The 13,981-nt window shown below is 40.7% G+C and overlaps 1 protein-coding gene and 1 long non-coding RNA gene across 3 annotated transcripts in view; both read right to left on the bottom strand.

Annotated features, from left to right (window-relative positions):
• Positions 1-13,463, bottom strand: part of LOC125802163 (NLR family CARD domain-containing protein 3-like) — a 36,623-nt gene extending 23,160 nt beyond the window's left edge. Inside the window, exon 1 of the mRNA XM_049479200.1 lies at positions 13,446-13,463. The gene's annotated coding sequence lies outside the window, so the exon portion shown is untranslated. The remainder of the gene's footprint in view (positions 1-13,445) is intronic.
• LOC125785742 (uncharacterized) lies at positions 3,081-4,720 on the bottom strand. Of its 2 annotated transcripts, XR_007428084.1 has the most exons (4): positions 4,572-4,720; positions 3,849-4,385; positions 3,234-3,320; positions 3,081-3,185 (listed from the first exon to the last, which is right to left on the bottom strand). It is a non-coding gene; the product is annotated as an uncharacterized LOC125785742 (long non-coding RNA). The 2 variants fall into 2 exon arrangements; XR_007428083.1 differs by lacking the exon at positions 3,081-3,185 and having other exon boundaries at positions 3,192-3,320.
• Positions 13,464-13,981: the final 518 nt, after the last annotated feature.

Raw genomic sequence — 13,981 nt, 5'->3', positions numbered from 1 at the left:
TATTAAAGGGATAGTTCGGTATTTTTGACATGAGTCTGTATGGCATCATCATAACCAGTGTCGTGCATCCACACTGACTTACCCCCCACAGCGTCCTGTGAGCCGAGTTCTTGTCCAGTTTAGGTCAAAGCGAAAGTAGTCCGGCATGTTTGCTGGGGTCAGGAAAATAACTCCTTTTTCTTCCCAAAGCAGTACGTGTTCAAAAGAGTGATTTATTTACATCACAAAAAACTAACCCTGCAAAAGTCACGCCTCGTAAATCACTTGGGTCCTACTTTCTCTCGTTCCATATCAATGCGCGCAGCGCTGCAACCTGACAGCTAGCCTACGTGTTTGGGTCGCTTTGTTTACTTCTCGCCTCGAGAACATGTCTGACTAAGAGAGTGACGAGGAAAACATTGATCACCGCTCAGAGCCACGGGGATATCTTTATGAACCCGAGTATACAGATGTTGAACTTCGCCAAATGGAATTAGATCGGGCAGAAAGAGAGAGGGTGGACAGAGAAGTGGTGGAAGATGAAACTGGAGCCACTGCTGGAGCTGCGATACCCAGGGTGGCCGACAAATCCTGGTGCACTTGTTTCAATGCGAAATAATGCAGACCGAGGTGGAATGCTACTGTTGCAGGGACTTAGTTATGCCCGAGATGCAAGACCTATCCATTGATGAGGATGTCAGCGGGGCAGCTGCTTGCATCACAAACAACAGTGACTTCCCTGCACTCCTGAATGCTGGTGTGTTGAGAACTTTTTTCCTTTTTTTTGCCCAGCGCTAGTACCCAAAGTTTCCTCAGAGCAACATCAGTCACAGGAAAACGATGAAAACTCTGCGGAGAATCAGCCACATCTTTGTTGCTACAGCCTGGATAGTCACAAGTCCGCACCATTTTAACACACACACACACCTAGCTATATATATATATATGTGTTTACAAAGCTTATAAAAGCCAATAGACTTCTCCGTAAAGTTAGCTCGTTTGCGTTGCTAGTCTGAACACAGCTGCTAAGCACTGCCAAAACACAGAACAAGTTGACGCGTGCGCAGCTCGCTGTCAGTATGACTCGCACTGATACGAAATGAGAGAAAGTAGGACCCAAGTGATTTACGAGGCGTGACTTTTGCAGGGTTAGTTTTTTGTGATGTAAATAAATCACTCTTTTGAACACGTACTGCTTTGGGAAGAAAAAGGAGTTATTTTCCTGACCCCAGCAAACATGCCGGACTACTTTCGCTTTGACCTAAACTGGACAAGAACTCGGCTCACAGGACGCTGTGGGGGGTAAGTCAGTGTGGATGCACGACACTGGTTATGATGATGCCATACAGACTCATGTCAAAAATACCGAACTATCCCTTTAAGGCAAAAAAATCAAGTTCAATCTGGCCCTATGTGAAAAAATAAGGTCAGTGTTAATGATTCAATAATACAAAAGAGACTAGGTGAAAATGGCCTAGCGCATATTTACCAACAAACATCTTGATTCCTTGAATCTTGATTTGGGTAAGTTTTAAACTCTGTCACATTACATCTGGTGTAAAACTGACACAATTTCAGAAAAAGAACATCATACTGAGCATAAAACATGGTGGTGGTAGTGTGATGTTCTGGGGCTTCTTTGCTGCTTCAGGGCCTTGCTGTAATTGATGGAACTGATAGAACCCACGTATGACTGCAGGACAATAATCCGAAGTACACCAGCAGGTCCACTTTGGAATTGAAGTCTGAATGAGATGCTGTGGATGATCTTAAACAGGATGTTCATGCTGGAAAACCCAGCAATGTGTCTGAATTAAAACAATTCTGCAAAGAAAAGTGGATCAAAATTTCTCCACAGAGATGTGAAAGACTCACTGAAAGTAATTGCCAGCGCATCATTCTGTACTGAGGGAAAGTGATTGGTTACTTATGTAGGTAGGACACATTGAAAGATGGACCTGTGTGTTTGTAAGGTCTCATTAAAAGTGTAGGGTTGACGTGACAGCAAGTTTCTCCTGTCTGAGTGCTCTACAATGCTAACCTGAGGCATAGTACATGGTGTCAGAAGTGCAGAATCCAGTCTTAGACACACTGAAAAAAATAAAAATACATTTCATATATTCTACATAATTTATTTGTATTCCTTATCTGAACATGTTCAAATCATATAAAGTGTATTAAACCAGCGCCCACATCTACGTAATATTTGCTGCTCATCTACAAGAACTATAAACTCTCTATCCCAAAAAACTGCTGGGATTATGCACGTGTACCTATATGAAGGGCTGAATTGGGACAAAAAATCGGCCCTGGCATTTTTGGTTTAGACCGGCCCCTCATAATAAGCGGAGCACAACCAACTTGTAATTTATGTATGTGGGGTTACAGAGGAGCGTAATGTATCATGTTAAATATAAGATGTTTAGTCATTTGTTTTGTCTAGTGTTAACTCCACCATTTTTGTCTGCTCTGTGTAATTCAATAGATTTCACATCAATTTTATTAAATCATGTCTTATATGTATTTTCTGAATTTTTCTGATATAACAGCTAAATTCTAATTCTTCAGGTTAAAGGTGCTTCCTCCTTTAAACAGCTATAACATGTATCTGTATCAGGCTACAAACAGGGCTGCTTTATGAATTCATGCGATGCAACTATGTTTTAAAAGCATTTGACACTGTTTTACTCTTATTCAGTGTGGGCATAACTTTTGCTAATATTACTTTTATATTACTTACTTTTGAAGTTAACTGATCATTTATCAGTTTTAAAATCTGTTATTTCACTTGTTTTAGTGCATTTTAAAACATGATGATCCACAGCGTAGAGGCTACAAAACTCAAACTATGCAGCTTTTCAACACCTTTAACCCAAATATCTACAATAAAATGATGTAGCCTAAAATATACACTTACTGCTCATCTAACACTTCTCATTCTTGACCGTTTCCTATTTTTAGCAGCCATTTCTCATCATTCTCATGTAATAGAGCTAACGTTACCATACCATCACCTCAAAGTCCCTGCGTTATCCTAACTTTACTAACGTTACCTACATCACCTCAAAGTCCCTGTGTAATTATAACTTTACTAACGTTACCTACATCACCTCAAAGTCCCTGTGTAATCCTAACTTTACTAACGTTACCTCCATCACCTCAAAGTCCCTGTGTAATCCTAACTTTACTAACGTTACCTCCATCACCTCAATGTCCCTGTGTAATCCTAACTTTACTAACGTTACCTCCATCACCTCAAAGTCCCTGTGTTATCCTAACTTTACTAACGTTACCTCCATCACCTCAAAGTCCCTGTGTAATCCTAACTTTACTAACGTTACCTCCATCACCTCAAAGTCCCTGTGTAATCCTAACTTTACTAACGTTACCTCCATCACCTCAAAGTCCCTGTGTAATCCTAACTTTACTAACGTTACCTCCATCACATCAAAGTCCCTGTGTTATCCTAACTTTATTAACCTTACCTCCATCACCTCAATGTTCCTGTGTAATCCTAACTTTATTAACGTTACCTCCATCACCTCAATGTTCCTGTGTAATCCTAACTTTACTAATGTTACCTCCATCACCTCAATGTCCCTGTGTTATCCTAACTTTACTAACGTTACCTCCATCACCTTAAAGTCCCTGTGTTATCCTAACTTTATTAACGTTACCTCCATCACCTCAATGTTCCTGTGTAATCCTAACTTTACTAACGTTACCTCCATCACCTCAATGTCCCTGTGTTATCCTAACTTTACTAACGTTACCTCCATCACCTTAAAGTCCCTGTGTTATCCTAACTTTATTAACGTTACCTCCATCACCTCAAAGTTCCTGTGTAATCCTAACTTTACTAATGTTACCTACATCACCTCAAAGTCCCTGTGTTATCCTAACTTTACTAACATTACCTCCATCACCTCAAAGTCCCTGTGTTATCCTAACTTTACTAACGTTTCCTCCATCACCTCAAAGTCCCTGTGTTATCCTAACTTTACTAATGTTACCTCCATCACCTCAAAGTCCCTGTGTTATCCTAACATTACTAACGTTACCTCCATCACCTCAAAGTCCCTGTGTTATCCTAACTTTACTAACGTTACCTCCATCACCTCAAAGTCCCTGTGTAATCCTAACTTTACTAACGTTTCCTCCATCACCTCAAAGTCCCTGTGTTATCCTAACTATACTAACGTTACCTCCATCACCTCAAAGTCCCTGTGTTATCTTAACTTTATTAACGTTACCTCCATCACCTCAAAGTCCCTGTGTAATCCTAACTTTACTAAAGTTACCTCCATCACCTCAAAGTCCCTGTGTATTCCTAACTTTACTAATGTTACCTACATCACCTCAAAGTCCCTGTGTAATCCTAACTTTACTAACGTTACCTCCATCACCTCAAAGTCCCTGTGTTATCCTAACTTTATTAACGTTACCTCCATCACCTCAATGTCCCTGTGTTATCCTAACTTTACTAAGGTTATCTCCATCACCTCAAAGTCCCTGTGTAATCCTAACTTTACTACCTCCATCACCTCAAAGTCCCTGTGTTATCCTAACTTTACTAATGTTACCTTCATCACCTCAAAGTCCCTGTGTAATCCTAACTTTACTAACATTACCTCCATCACCTCAAAGTCCCTGTGTAATCATAACTTTACTAACGTTACCTCCATCACCTCAAAGACCCTGTGTAATCCCAACTTTACTAACGTTACCTCCATCACCTCAAAGTCCCTGTGTTATCCTAACTTTACTAATGTTACCTTCATCACCTCAAAGTCCCTGTGTAATCATAACTTTACTAACGTTACCTCCATCACCTCAAAGACCCTGTGTAATCCCAACTTTACTAACGTTACCTCCATCACCTCAAAGTCCCTGTGTAATCCTAACTTTACTAACATTACCTCCATCACCTCAAAGTCCCTGTGTTATCCTAACTTTACTAACGTTACCTCCATCACCTCAAAGTCCCTGTGTAATCCTAACTTTATTAACGTTACCTCCATCACCTCAATGTCCCTGTGTTATCCTAACTTTACTAAGGTTACCTCCATCACCTCAAAGTCCCTGTGTAATCCTAACTTTACTAACGTTACCTCCATCACCTCAAAGTCCCTGTGTAATCCTAACTTTACTAATGTTACCTCCATCACCTCAAAGTCCCTGTGTAATCCTAACTTTACTAACGTTACCTCCATCACCTCAAAGTCCCTGTGTAATCCTAACTTTACTAACGTTAAACTGGAATTTCCTAACTGGAATTTCCCCTCTGGGATCAATAAAGCATCAATCTATCTATCTATCTATCTATCTATCTATCTATCTATCTATCTATCTATCTATCTATCTATCTATCTATCTATCTATTACCTCCATCACCTCAAAGTCCCTGTGTAATCCTAACTTTACTAATGTTACCTCCATCACCTCAAAGTCCCTGTGTAATCCTAACTTTACTAACATTACATCCATCACCTCAAAGTCCCTGTGTAATCCTAACTTTACTAACGTTACCTCCATCACCTCAATGTCCCTGTGTAATCCTAACTTTACTAACGTTACCTCCATCACCTCAAAGTCCCTGTGTAATCCTAACTTTACTAACGTTACCTCCATCACCTCAATGTCCCTGTGTAATCCTAACTTTACTAACGTTACCTCCATCACCTCAAAGTCCCTGTGTAATCCTAACTTTACTAACATTCTTCCATCACCTCAAAGTCCCTGTGTATCCTAACTTTATTAACCTTACCTCCATCACCTCAATGTCCCTGTGTTATTCTAACTTTACTAACGTTACCTCCATCACCTTAAAGTCCCTGTGTTATCCTAACTATACTAACGTTACCTCCATCACCTCAAAGTCCCTGTGTATCCTAACTTTATTAACCTTACCTCCATCACCTCAATGTCCCTGTGTTATTCTAACTTTACTAACGTTACCTCCATCACCTCAAAGTCCCTGTGTTATCATAACTTTATTAACGTTGCCTCCATCACCTCAAAGTCCCTGTGTTATCCCAACTTTACTAACGTTACCTACATCACCTCAAAGTCCCTGTGTAATCCCAACTTTACTAACGTTACCTACATCACCTCAAAGTCCCTGTGTAATCCTAACTTTACTAATGTTACTAACGTTACTACCTGCTTATGTGCTACACATTCCTGCTCAGTCTGTCCCTCGGTTTCTCCGTCACAAGCTTGCTCTCCCTGTCTGCTGCTGCTGTCTTCACCTACAGTAGACATTTTTTAGCATCTACAGTGAATTTCTTCGCGCGTAACTTCTCTGCACAACCATTTCTGCCGCTTCTGTTTTTCCATGCTTCCTCTCCTTTAACATAAGCGCTTAACACTGAACGTAGTGGGAGTTACAGCGGACCATGCAAAAATGGCCCAATGAGCTGCCCACTCTAAATTATGGGCTGGTCTCCTAGAAAAAACAGAAGGAAGAAAAAAAAAATCCATCCAGCATCGGCCCCAGAGGATTGTCGGCCGTACACCACATTACCAGTCCAGCCCTGCCTATTTGTTACACTATGTTACATATCTCTGCACCTTATCCTCACTACTCACATTTCATTTTACCGTATTGGTACTGCACTGTCTGTTAAATTGTCTTTTATATTTATTGAAGAGTTATAGTTCTAAGTTGCACATTTGTTACACATTTGCACTTTATGTTATGTACTGTAATTGTTGTTCCATGTTGCACCATGGTTCCGGAGGAACGTAATTTCGTTACACTGTGTACCTGTACTCAGATATAATGATAATAAAAGCCTCTTGACTTGACTTGAAAAATGCACAAATTTTCTGTAACTGTTTATGTAAAGGACTAGGCTGGATAACGTAGAGGAATATACAAAAATGTCTTATTTAACCCTTTCAGACCCTACATTTACATATCAATGAAAAAGCTTACCAGCAAATATAAGAGTAGCTTGAACAACTGCACTGGAAAAACAGCAACTGTAGTACTGCAAGGCAGCACTCTATGAAATGCAAGGGCTTATTTTTATTTATTTTATCGAATTAAGAACACTTTATTTAGTTAGTTAATTAGATGGTTTAGTCATGGTTTAAGAAGTAAACAGGTTAATATCAGTTCTGAAAATTAAGCCCAGGCTTCCAATGCAGTGGACATAAAAAATATATGATAACATTTAGAATTTTACTGTATTAGATTTTATATTAGAACACTTTGCTGATTCTTTTTTTGTGTGAATTACAGAAATCAGCATTCTTATCATCACCTGGAAATAATTCACATTTGAAAGGATTAAATAATAGATCAGTTTAAAAAAATAACATATTATGCATGAAGGATGCCAAAGCTCTCCTATAATAGTTAGAAATCATTTATGGAGGTTAGGTCATTTTACCACACTGTGTGTTTCACATGAAAGAAACATTGGTTTAACAAAGCATAATTTAATATTTTGCATTAATGAGTCATTTTAATTGCGTTATTTGTGTATGAAATAATTCACTACAATTGTAAGGATCTAATATATATATTATATGAAAGTCATGTTGGGTTAACCAATTGCATTTGACTATGATTTACATGAAAAAATAGCTTTAAAATAATATAAGAAAGTCATGTTGGGTTAACCAATTGCATTTGACTATATTGCATATGATAGAATAGCTTTAAAATAGTTTAAAAAGTCATGTTCACTGAACCAAAAAAATATATAGATGAGTATATTCTTCTTTTTTTTTAAACACAACTATTATTATGTGCAACCAATGTACATACTTTTTCATGTAAATCCAACAGAGTTTTTTTCAGTGCAGTGTTTGGAAGAAGTTGAGATTAAGTAAGATTACGCAGGGCTGACAAAAGGAAATATAAAACTATAAATGTAGCATTTGACAAGTTCTTTATAGGGAAATCTATAAGAAAGATCATTTTAACAAAAAATGCCAAGAAACAGGGAATCTGCAGAATCTTTCATCTCTGAAGTTTACAAACTAGCAGAACACTGTCAATACGGCACACTACAAGAAGAAATCATAAGAGATAGACTAGTAGAGGGAATACTACATCTTGGACTGTCAAAAAAGCTACAAATGGACAGTGCATTAACATTGAAAGAAGCAGTTTTGCTAATACGACAGCATGAGGAAATCAAGAAACAGCAATCTTTTGCCACAAGAGAGGCAGAGTGCAGAAAATATAAAAAGGATTTTACAAAAATCAGCTGTGCCACAAGAGAGTGCAGAAAACATAAAAAGGATTTCTTTTTTTTAGAGCATTGTCCGCAGGAGCGAAGTCTACAAACTGGAAAAAGACACTGAAGATAAATTGCAAAGACATTACAAACTGGATACAGGTGGAGATTTGACAGTTATCCCAGCCAAAAACTATTCAAAAGCTTTTCTTTCTACCAAGACATGAACCCCTGCCATTGTATGACAAAGTCAAAGCAGAACTTGAAAGGATGGGGTAAAGGGAGGTGACTGAACCAATTGAGAAGCCCATGGAGTGTTTGGCAGGTCATCCCAATCAGTCCCATTGACAACATTTATCACCCCATTTTGGTGATACTGTTACAACATTTGGAATTTCGTTAGCACCGTAACACTTCCAAAAGTGGCTGACTGGGCTCGAAGGTACTGGGGTTCTATTTCAAAGGCAACCATCAGGAAATTGGTGCCTTGTTGCCTTTATTTCATGCAGCTAGACACATACTGAGTGAAATTTAAAATTAAGCACTCACACTGACCTGGGCATGTGAACGTCTTATTGAGTCAGGTTGGACTTATACACACTGGTCATAAGCCACTCATTTTCCTGCTAGGCAGCATTGTCCTTGACGACTTGCCACCATGCATTCTGAGATTCGGATTGCAACTCTTTTGCTTCAGGTATAAAACTGAATATGTTGCAGGAAAGATCTTATTCACTGCACATACGCAAACTAGGGCCCCAATAGAGGCAGTGCCCACAACAGAGAAAAAAACAGCTAGAAGAATGTCTGCATGTACATCCACCAAATAATTGGACAGTTTCGAGCATCAGATGCAAAGCTAGCACAAATCAGGCACAGGAAGAACACTGACAACACCGGCTAGTAAACTAGTAAAAACAGGGTTTTCAATAGCAGGACAGCTCTTCCACCTACACTTCATCCTTACTGGCTTTATCATCAGAATCTGCTGGTTTTGTACGGACTACACTACAGAATTCACAGCCTTTTCCAGAGACAATTACATTACTCAGACGACCAGCAGCCCTCATTATCCACAAAATAATGTTGAAGCTGAGAGGGTTGTCTCCTGAAAAAGCTCTCTTTAGCACATGGATCGTCCCCTGCGCAGCTATTGATGGGCCACAACATCAGGACCCCCTTGCCAATTAATCAGAAGAAACTTCAGCCAGGATGGCTCGACCTCCAGGATTTTAGGAGTAAGGATCAGGTTTTAAAGCAGAAACAGGCTTTCTGGTACAACTAAAGACACAAAACAAGGGCTAAACATAGGCTAGTAGCTAGGACAGAGGGTCTGGGTGAAGAACATAGATACAGGTACAGTCAGTGGCCCGACCAAAACGACAAGGTCATACAACTTATAACCTTCCATTGGCACATCTTAAAAGAAACAGATTAGTTAGGACCAAATCAGAATGATTCCTCACCCCACAGTGAGCCCATGCAGAATTAACTTTTAACTTCAAGGGATATATTTTGGCGATCTATAGAGAGCTTGTTGGTGTGTCTTTGGTATCATTATGGCACAAAAAATATGCCTCGTACAGCCCAAAAAGCACAAAAGGCAAAAACTAATTATCTTAATTAATCAGGGGTGTGTTTTGGAAAACACAATCAATGTGTCACTTGTCATTCCCTTTAAGAGACAGGTGAGCTCTGACTTTGGCGCGTTCGTATCTTAACAGTGTGGAGGAGAGGTAACTACTCTGCGAGTTCAGAGTTCTACGCTGTAAAGGTACGCCAGCATCTTTTAATCTCTCAGGGCTCTGGCAGCTGATAACAAGCTGCACGGCTGGGACTTAAACCAGCGAGCTCTCAAACATATTGGAAGCACTTTAGACCGATAGACCACTCTGCACCCCTAGCAATGTTGTTGTATTCTTGAACATGTTCATTGTTGAGGTAAATGTCAGGTTTACACACTGCTGCATTTACACATGTGTGTATTTAATGACTGGGGTGTATGGACTCTGAGTGCACCTGCATATCTGAGATAGGAATGGACTCTGTCGATTGACTGTTGTCTAGGTCGTATTCAGTCAGTGGAGCTCCTGTGTTTTCTGTTACAAAGATGGAATATACCATATACCGTATTTGCACTACTGTTATTTACTATTTTTACTGTCATTCCATCTCAATCACCATCAATATTGCACTATTGTCTTACGTATGTTTATTGTGTCTTGCTGTATTGAACATATAGTGTCTCCCACTCTTTTATATTATAATTATATATCTATTTTTACTTATTTACTTATATTTATATATCTATTCCTCCCCCACACCACTGCACCTTGTTTCTGTCTCATGTATGTCTATTTGTGTCCCTGCTGTATTGTACACATAGTGTCTCCCATTCTCGTTTATTATATCTATTATCTGTACTTGCTGTAAAATTGGGAAGGAGAGTAACGTAATTTCAATTCTCTGTATGTCCTGTACATATGCAGTATTGACAATAAAACTACTTGACTTGACTTGAAACAATCCAGAAATTTACCTGAACACACCTCATTTCCTTACCAACATGCCCATCAGTGTAGATATATTCCTAAACTTCGATGCAAGGCGTGACAATAGATTGTTAACTGGGCGTAAGATAGGAATGAGCATTGCACCGCACCTTGCTCAGGGTGTACGCTAGGGCCCCTAGTGATCAATATACCAAGCTGTGGTTTCACAGGGCATAATAATCCCAGCACAGTTTCTGGATCCAATAAGAAAAAAAGTGTAAAGAAGGGCAAGTAAAGCTGGTTACTTGATTGTTTTTAGTGTCATTGTTCTATGCTGAAAGTACTGCTATTTAACTTTCATGTTTTATGTGATATTCAGATTCAACTACAGGTATGGTTCATAACAATTGCCAGTTTTGTAAAAACAGACACATACCTAAAAGGGGTAGATGTACTAAGGGCAAGTGAGTGGGAACTATATGCACTTCAGGACTGTTTTGAGTGCACTGCATGGGACATGTTTAGGGAGGCTGCTACTGAAGGCGATTCTGTTGATTTGGAGGAGTATGCAGCATCAGTCACTGGCTACATCAGCAAGTGTATTGATGATGTCACTGTCTCCAAGACCATCACCACACGCCCAAACCAGAAGCCTTGGATGACTGCTGAGGTACGTGCGCTGCTGAGGACCCGCGACTCCGCCTTCAGAGTGGGTGACAAGGTGGCCCTGAGGAAAGCGAGAGCCGACCTGTCACGAGCCATCAGAGAGGCAAAGTGAGCACACGCCCAGAGAATCCACAGCCACTTCAAGGACACGGGTGACGCGCGGCGCATGTGGCAGGGCATCCAGGCAATCACCAACTACAGGACAATGCCACCGTCCTGTGAACGTGATGCCTCCCTCCCTGATGCCCTGAACAAGTTTTATGCACGGTTTGAGGCACAAAACAACACGATGGTGAGAAAGACCATGCCCAAGCCGGACGAGCAGGTGTTGTGCCTGACTGCAGTGGACGTGAGGAACACTCTGCGCAGAGTCAACCCACGGAAAGCTGCAGGACCAGACAACATCCCCGGCAGAGTGCTCAGGGAGTGCGCAGACCAGCTGACAGATGTTCTCACGGACATCTTCAACATCTCCCTGTGCAGCGCCACTGTCCCAATGTGCCTCAAGTCCACCACCATCGTCCCCGTGCCGAAGAAGTCCACAGTGTCCTGCCTCAATGACTACCGTCCCGTTGCACTTACACCCATCATCATGAAGTGCTTCGAAAGGCTAGTCATGAGGAACATCAAGACAAAACTACCCTCTTCACTGGACCCCCTGCAGTTTGCGTATCATCCCAATCGCTCCACGGACGATGCCATCACCACCACCCTTCATCTCTCCCTCACCCACCTGGAGAAGAAGGACACTTACGTCAGAATGCTGTTTATAGACTTCAGTTTAGCATTCAACACCATCATCCCACAGAACCTCACCAGGAAGCTAAGCTCGCTCGACCTCAACACCTCCCCTCTGATGGGGAGACCCCAGTCAGTCCGGTTCGGGGGCAGCACCTCCAGCACCATCACACTGAACACTGGGGCCCCCCAGGGCAGTGTCCTGAGTCCTCTGCTGTTCACCCTGCTGACTCATGACTGTGCTGCAAAACACAGTTCTAACAGCTTTATCAAGTTCGCCGATGATACAACCGTGCTGGGTCTCATCACCAAAGGCGACGAGTCAGCATACAGAGAGGAGGTGCAGCGGCTGACAGACTGGTGTACAGTCAACAACCTTCACCTGAATGTGGACAAGACAAAGGAAATGGTTGTTGACTTCAGGAGAGCACAACACACCCACTCTCCACTCAACATCGACGGGTCCTCTGTGGAGATTGTTAAGAGCACCAAGTTGGTTTTTCTGTACATGCACACACACTCTTACCCCACTTACCCCAGAAAATGGAAAGCACTAAAAACCCTACTACCTCACTGGACTCTATTGCACACTGGGTAATAGAGTAATTACTACCTCACTGGTCTTTTTTGCACACTGCATAATTTGCACACTGTCTTGTTATTTATTATTCTTTGTCTGTATTGTGTTGTATTGTCTGTCTGCACTTTTGTACTGTTGCGCTATTGTTCTGTCTACACTGTGTTTATGTGCACCATGGTCCCTGGAGGAACGTTGTTTCGTTTCACTGTGTACTCTGTATATAGCTGAAATGACAATAAAAAACACTTTGACTTTGACTACATTTACTATTAATGGTCGCGACGGCTCCTTTCTGTTCCCTCGACCCCTGCCAGCGAGGCGGACTCTGTTTTCTTCACTCTTTCCTCGGGTGCTGCATTCTTCGGTCGAAGCTTCTCTCCTCCAGCTGGTTGCATCTCTCTGGTGTTCATGTTCTTCGTCTGGGCGGCCCCTATCTGCTGTGACGACCATGAGCTGACAGATGCCAACTCGGTATACCATCTACTATAAAGACTCAAACCACCCCTGGAACGCTGTTGAAGATCAGCGTTCTTGTTGAAGATTAATTTCTACTGAAGACCACAGACTCTCACTATCGTTTACCTCACTTTCAGTTCAGATTTGGCCGCTGGTCCTCCCACTTTTCCTTCTTTTTAGGGGGACCTGGCTTGAGAAATTTTTTCAAGCTGTTCTAATCTGTACCCCAAGCAACATAATCACAGCAAAGTGTTTGTTAAACAGAAGCAAAAGCAAAAACAAAAAAAATGTAGGGGGCAAATTATTTTTTTACAGCACTGTATATGGTTTACGACTAACCTTGAATATGTGGTCCAGTGTTTCTCTTTTTTTCTTCTCTCTGTGGAAGAGCAGAAAATCTATATGAATAAATCAACTGATCTAGGAGCTTAGAATGCAACAAAATATGAAAGTTCAGATTACTAATAAAATGAAACATATAAAAAATACTACAGGTCAATTTCAAAGACTGATGTATAATTAACACCTGCAATAAACAAATACTTTTTAAATGTTTCTCAAAGGAGAAACAGAACTCAACTGGCTAACTGTCAGGATGGTGCAGGCAGGAAAACGTGGAGGCAGATGTAAATGCAGGTAAATAAAAATATAATTTATTAAATAAATAACAGACAAATAAACAAAGAACAAAGAAACAAACCAAAACAAACGAGTGAGACTAGAGAACATAAACCTAACCAAACAAGAGATAATAAATAACAAACAAACAGGGAGGCTAACGGAGGGAAAACAAAGAAACAAACAAATAACGTTAACTAATGCTAAATAAAGAAAATAAAACAAAACAAGGAAATAAACGAGGAACTAGAAAATAA

Source organism: Astyanax mexicanus, chromosome 1 (genome assembly GCF_023375975.1).
Source record: "Astyanax mexicanus isolate ESR-SI-001 chromosome 1, AstMex3_surface, whole genome shotgun sequence".
Classification (NCBI taxonomy): domain Eukaryota; kingdom Metazoa; phylum Chordata; class Actinopteri; order Characiformes; family Acestrorhamphidae; genus Astyanax; species Astyanax mexicanus.
Note: the sequence above shows the minus strand (reverse complement) of the source record. Positions and strands in the feature narration are given on the sequence as shown.